This window comes from Lolium perenne, chromosome 1, assembly GCF_019359855.2.
Source record: "Lolium perenne isolate Kyuss_39 chromosome 1, Kyuss_2.0, whole genome shotgun sequence".
NCBI classification, from domain to species: domain Eukaryota; kingdom Viridiplantae; phylum Streptophyta; class Magnoliopsida; order Poales; family Poaceae; genus Lolium; species Lolium perenne.
In genome coordinates this window covers 130065105-130071018 of record NC_067244.2, presented here as the reverse complement: position 1 = coordinate 130071018, position 5914 = coordinate 130065105, and the positions used below count along the sequence as shown (strand labels likewise).

The 5914-nt window shown below is 38.3% G+C and overlaps 1 long non-coding RNA gene across 1 annotated transcript; it reads left to right on the top strand.

Annotated features, from left to right (window-relative positions):
- The first annotated feature begins 753 nt into the window (after window positions 1–753).
- LOC127293613 (uncharacterized) lies at window positions 754–2612 on the top strand. Its single transcript, XR_007845999.2, has 3 exons — window positions 754–1184; window positions 1658–1868; window positions 1950–2612. It is a non-coding gene; the product is annotated as an uncharacterized lncRNA (long non-coding RNA).
- The last annotated feature ends 3302 nt before the right edge of the window (window positions 2613–5914 follow it).

The window sequence follows — 5914 nt, the reverse complement described above, 5'->3', positions numbered from 1 at the left end:
AGATGGATTTGTTTTTAAATCTGTTGCATTGATGGGTGCAAAACTTTCACAGTGCTATATAGGCAGGGGAAATTCTCTTTTATTGATGTAGAAGTTAGAAGCTTATTAGTTAATATCAAGGCTATTATATATTGAAGCTTTTTGTGTTTCCAACCAGCTAATTCAGTGATGGTTTTCTAATGGTTGCTACTACAGATGTTTAATTGACTTTGTGCACCTCATTCTGCTACAAAGCGATCTTCATTCCATTTGTGGTGCATATGGGGTTACCAGCAGTTTGATTAGGTCAATTTTTCTCTGTCCAGTATTTGATGTGTTTTTTTACTCATGCATGCCTCATTCTTGCTTTGTTGTTTCTTATTATTTCTTCCCTCTTTTCTAGCTTGGTTAGTTTAGATTAGGTCCATGGTTCATGTTGACAATGCATGACTATTACTATTTTGTGTGCCATTACCTGTTCTGCCCAAATGAACCCTTACTTGTGTTATGGTTTACTGTCTTCTCAAGGTTTAGTTGATTATTTTCTTTCTGTCCAAGAATAATTTTGAGATTAGGATATCTTGATATGAGTGCTTCAGCATGTTTACTGGTTTTGCATAGTTATATTTTTTAAAATAAAAAGGTCATGCTTTTATTTGTGGATAGTTTTCAGTTCAGTTTTATCATTGTGCTTGATGTGGGATGAAAATATGATGCAGCCCCTGGCTAAGGTTTATTTGTTCGTTGCTTTTGTTTTGCAGATGTTGCGGCAGCGAAAGGATGAGCTATGCATTAATCTACCATCCTATATCATTTAAGATTGTTTTATATTATGACATACGACATTTGGAATATATATCTTCTTGCAAATAGGCAAGATGTGTCATGTGATTATATTATTTCTTCTCGCTTTTTTATGTGATGACACTTATTTGTTTGCGCACATTACTGTGATCCATTAAAGATGATGATTAGAAAGTTAATTTTCCTCCAGCTAGCCTCTGGAACAAATTGATTGGATGTCACCGTCGTCAGGAGGAACGCTACCTTGTCACTGCCATCGCTGGGAGCAGCACTGCCTCGCATCGCCGACACTAGCGCCGCCTCATGTCATCGTCGCCGGGAGAAGCGTCGCCTCACGCCGTTCAGCCTGTAGGCATTCCTAGATTTCTCCATCCATGGCTTGCATCGGCCTAAAGTGCTAGGTAAAAATTTGTCCTTTTTTAATATGTTCATCTCTAGACCCACTCCATCAGGCAATAATTCCCTTGCAGCCCAAATTTCAGAAAATGATGCCTCAAATTTATTTGTTTCAGAGCTATTGTTAATGATTTACTGCCAGACCAATTCAGCCTTGTGGTCCTGGTATACAGTTTTAGGATTTCTTAATCCAGCTCTAGAATTTTGGGTGCTCCATTGCAAAGATTGGAGCGAGTCAATTTTTTAGGGTGCTACTGAGTGTGCTCTTAGTATGGTGTTCCATCATATGAAGGATTAGCTTTTGTTCCGATTTCGTGTTGTAAAATAACCAAATGTTTATATTAATTGTAGGCCACTAACATCTTGGGAAACTTCTCAAATTGATTATTGTGTTTTCTACTACCCACTTATTTGTTTTACCTCTTGTTGTATCTATTGAGTTGTTGCGGTCTAAATATTAAATTATCTACCATTTCAGGGTCAACTCCATATATAGGATGCAATAGCGGAAATATATATGGTGTTTCTGTTAGAGCAATTGTCCAAGGAATTGGCCTGGGATTTACGTATGGATTGGCCATTTGTTCATGTGCTTTACAACTCTGAGTTGGAAGGCACCTGATTGCTTGTGGGAAAGCTGATGGTGGTGAAGTTGTGGTAGCTTTATTCGCAGTAATTCCGAGTGGCATGTAAGCAAGCTATCCTATATAATCCCCTCTAATTACCCATCAAGTATTGTCTTTACCTAATATATTATATCCGGTTTGTAGTGGTCTGAACCAGGCAGCTACAGAACTTCTTTTTATTAGAGCCAGGATGGATTGCTGCTTATAGGCTGCACGAGATGATAAGACGTTTAACTGCAAGCACCAATCTTGAAGGGACCACCATACCCAAAGTTGCAGGGGAACATCGAATTTAGAAACATGTACTTCAGTTATCTCTCACATTCCTGGTTCAGAATCTCATGGTACGAAAGCAATTTTAACCCTTTGGACTATGTGACATTATGCAAGGCACAATAATGATAACTTGATTCCACTTAGAAGCTGGACGTAGCTATAAGCATTATTATGTGTTGCAGCATGGTTTTCTATTTGTATTGCTGCACATCTCACTGATTCTGTTATCCACTTATCCTTTAAGAATCACATTTCCTAGCTTGTTGGAACTGTTCTTACATTCCCTGAAGAAAAAATAATTGTTGGGAGATGCTGATTGGAATCTTACTTAATTTTCTGAACTTCTATTCATGGCAACTAGAAAATCCAAAGCACAAGCTGTATAAATATACATTAGTCATTAGTACATGTTTATGTAAGAATGAATAACTTTGCACTCGGTATGTCCTCATTGTGTGGTCGGATGAGTTTGCACCACACACATAAATGAAAGTAATGGAGTTTGCACTATGGGATTTCTCTTGACACCAGGGCAGGGTGGATTTGATGAACCACTGGACATAGAAAATAACAATTCCAATGGCAAGGATGAGTTACCTACGGATCAAAGGTTAACAACTTAACATGCACTTCACATTACTTATTACTGGAGTTAATTCTCTTTCTTGATTTGGCTTTCACCTTAGTAAAGTGTAAGAGCTAATGTGCCACTTTCTCTCAAGTCTACCGATTGTACATAGATTTTTAATGATAGATGAATATATGATTGGTATTTTCTTCCATGGATAGTGGTGAACCAGGGATAAAGCAGCAGAAGAGGCTTTCATCTTCAAATGTGAGTTCCATGTCATAGCTTCACTTTATTACACTTACCTCATATCCGGGTTTTAACAGTAATACCAATATACACTGATGCAGTTTTGTGAAACAAATCAAGCGGTTGTGCATGCTTTTTAGCTTGATTTGTCACATTATATATTGTGACATGATGGTACTTGTGTCTACGTTCATATGGATATTGCATGTCTTGGGAATCATGTAGTAGCTCAATTTATGCACCAAACTGAAATGGGGTGATTCTGCATAAACTGTGTTACTTTGAACTAGAAACAATGGATCTAATACAAGTAGTCTAGCACATCCTAATTATTTCTTCCATCCAACATGCAATGTTGTTCCTATTTTAGAGGAAACAATAAAAAATGTAACCTACGATGCACTTTTTTTCCCGCGGGATGATTGAAGGTGCAAATGAGAAGGGCTTAATTTCACCTGCTGTTACGATACTAATCGATCCAGCGAGCTGCACTCTAAAAATTTGATTGGTGTTCATCGCTTTTCAGAAAAGCTACATGTTTATTGATGTCATGCCTGCAAAAGATTCATTTGACAAACAAATGCTACTGAGATTTTTAGGCTCTGAATTCACATTGACAGGTGGAAACTAGGATTTTAGCTCATACATGGTTAAGAACTCACTAAATAATTAAACACCTTTATAGAGTTTTTGACTAATATTTCTTCAGATTAGTTGCAGTTTTTGTTTCTACTGTAGTTGTTCCAGCTGTTTATGTACCTTTGACATATTGATGGTTACTGATTCACTTGCAGAACATCTATACTCTGACAGTTGTTAAGTAATGTGTGTCTCTCATTTGTTGCTCTAACTAGATGAGCAGTAGAAAATCACAAAGAGGTGCTTAAGAAATATATGTTGTCTAACTTTATGTCTTTGATTTTCAATGTTTCAGGTTGTGGGCTGGTGAATGCTGTTGTTGCAACTCTTTCTCTGATATGTAGTTGTATTTCTTCGCTTTACACCACATTTATATGCTCTGTTTTGAATCAACTGGACCTAAAAAGGAAATCCAAAAGGAACTCTAGGTTTATTTTCACCGATTCGATCTTCATGTGTATCTATATAAAGAGTTAGTTTGTTCAATCTAAATATCCTCTTGCGTTTTGCATAAAGATGGAAATATTGTAGCATTCCTCCAGGAATCGCCGCCTCAGATTGGGTCTAAACTCTAAAGGTGTGCTTCAGGAGGCACCTCTGGTGAGTCTGAAGAGGTGATTCCTTTTTGCACATTAAACACGCGCTGACTAAATATACTTTCACCGCAATATAATGTTCATGGCCTAATGTTATTCGGTTATGAAACAAGATGGTAAGACAAATTTAGAAGCTTTTTAATGTACAAATATCACTTGATAGGAAATGAGGAGCTTTTGTATAATCTACAAATAGCACTTGATAAGTCAGATAAATATCACTTTGCAAATTTGGTTCCAAGTCAAATATGAAGCAAAGATTAAGGAGAAAGTGAGGACAACAAAAGTCACTTCTATATAACCAAAATGAATAGTTGGTTGTATATAAGTTCCGCCTCTGTTATTTAAGCTTAATGAAAGTGTTTGACATAATGTTCATTAGTGCGAAAGATTAGACCGTGCGTGCGAAGGCATGCCCCTAGATCTAATGAAGCCCACTATCATAGTTTGTACATTTATTTGGTTGCACATTGCCGTTAAGCTCATAACCTTTTTGCATATGAACCTTTTGCATATGTTTGTACATTTATATGTTTGGTTTGTCCTACAATTCCCGTGCTACGCAATGATTCTACCCATGTATTTGTCCATGGGATTACTTACCTATTTGGTACACTTGGTTTGCTGCACCGTTTGTAGTTTTGTATGATTTATTCTAATTCCATCCTACTAACATTGTTTTGTGAAAACTAAAAAAAATTTATTATCATTCTACATAAAATGTACATTGGCGTGAACACTACGGGGTCGTGCGCCAAGGCGCACATCTAAATCTAGTGGAGGTGAGGAGGGTGATGCACGGAGGTTGCGCGCAGTGGTTCACGGGGGCAGCGGGGGTTGTGGGTGGGGGGAGGCGGCCAGGTCGGGACGTCGGGTCGGGCTAGAGCGAGACGTCCTCGCGAAGGTGGCGGTGGCACGCGGTGCTTGGAAGTTGCGTGCGAATGCGAGATTGTTTGATCCGGCGCCAAGGAGTATTAGAGCAAGTATAATAAGGATGACTCAGCAGGCTACAAGCTTTAAAATATCATTAAAATCTGATGTGGAAGAGAGAGAGGAGAGGAGAGAGAGGGAAGCGAGCGCTTCAGCTGTAGCCGGGCGTTAGCACAGGGATTGAGAAAAAGCACCTTGCATGCAGCTTAGGCCCAATAGCATGCATGTGTTGAGAATTAATTTTTGATTAGAGCCCACCTAGCAGCCAATGTAATAGCTAGCCTATTATATGGATGGGCTTTATGTTGACTCTATGTGACATGGCATTGCTCTATAGCCGGTTAGTGAGCTCTCTTATTAAACATGCTCTTACTGTCGCAAGTGCTGATCGTCGCAAGTGCTGATCGAATTCGCACTCACCGGTATGTTATTTTGACCTATGTAGTTATTTTGACTAATATACGTAGCTATGATTACATAATATCACAAGTGTTTTGTTCATGCTTACTGCTGTCAGCAAAAACATAGTGCACAGATTAAAAATGAAACCATCGCATTATAAGGTAACTGAAAACACCCTGAGACACAATTTCAGTTTGGTAACTCTGTCAACTCGAGTTCGGCCATATTGATATCACTTCCCCTCATACTATCCGTAAATCTGAATGCTATGCTTATGTGAGCTAGGTGCTAATGTTTCTACTATGCCTAAATATTATTATGATATTGCTTGACTATATACAACAGGGGATCTCTCCAGGGGATAAAAAGTAACACAAAGAAGATGAAATAAAATAGACAGTCTCTGATATATTCGTTGACCGCAACTATATACTACAACACACAGATAC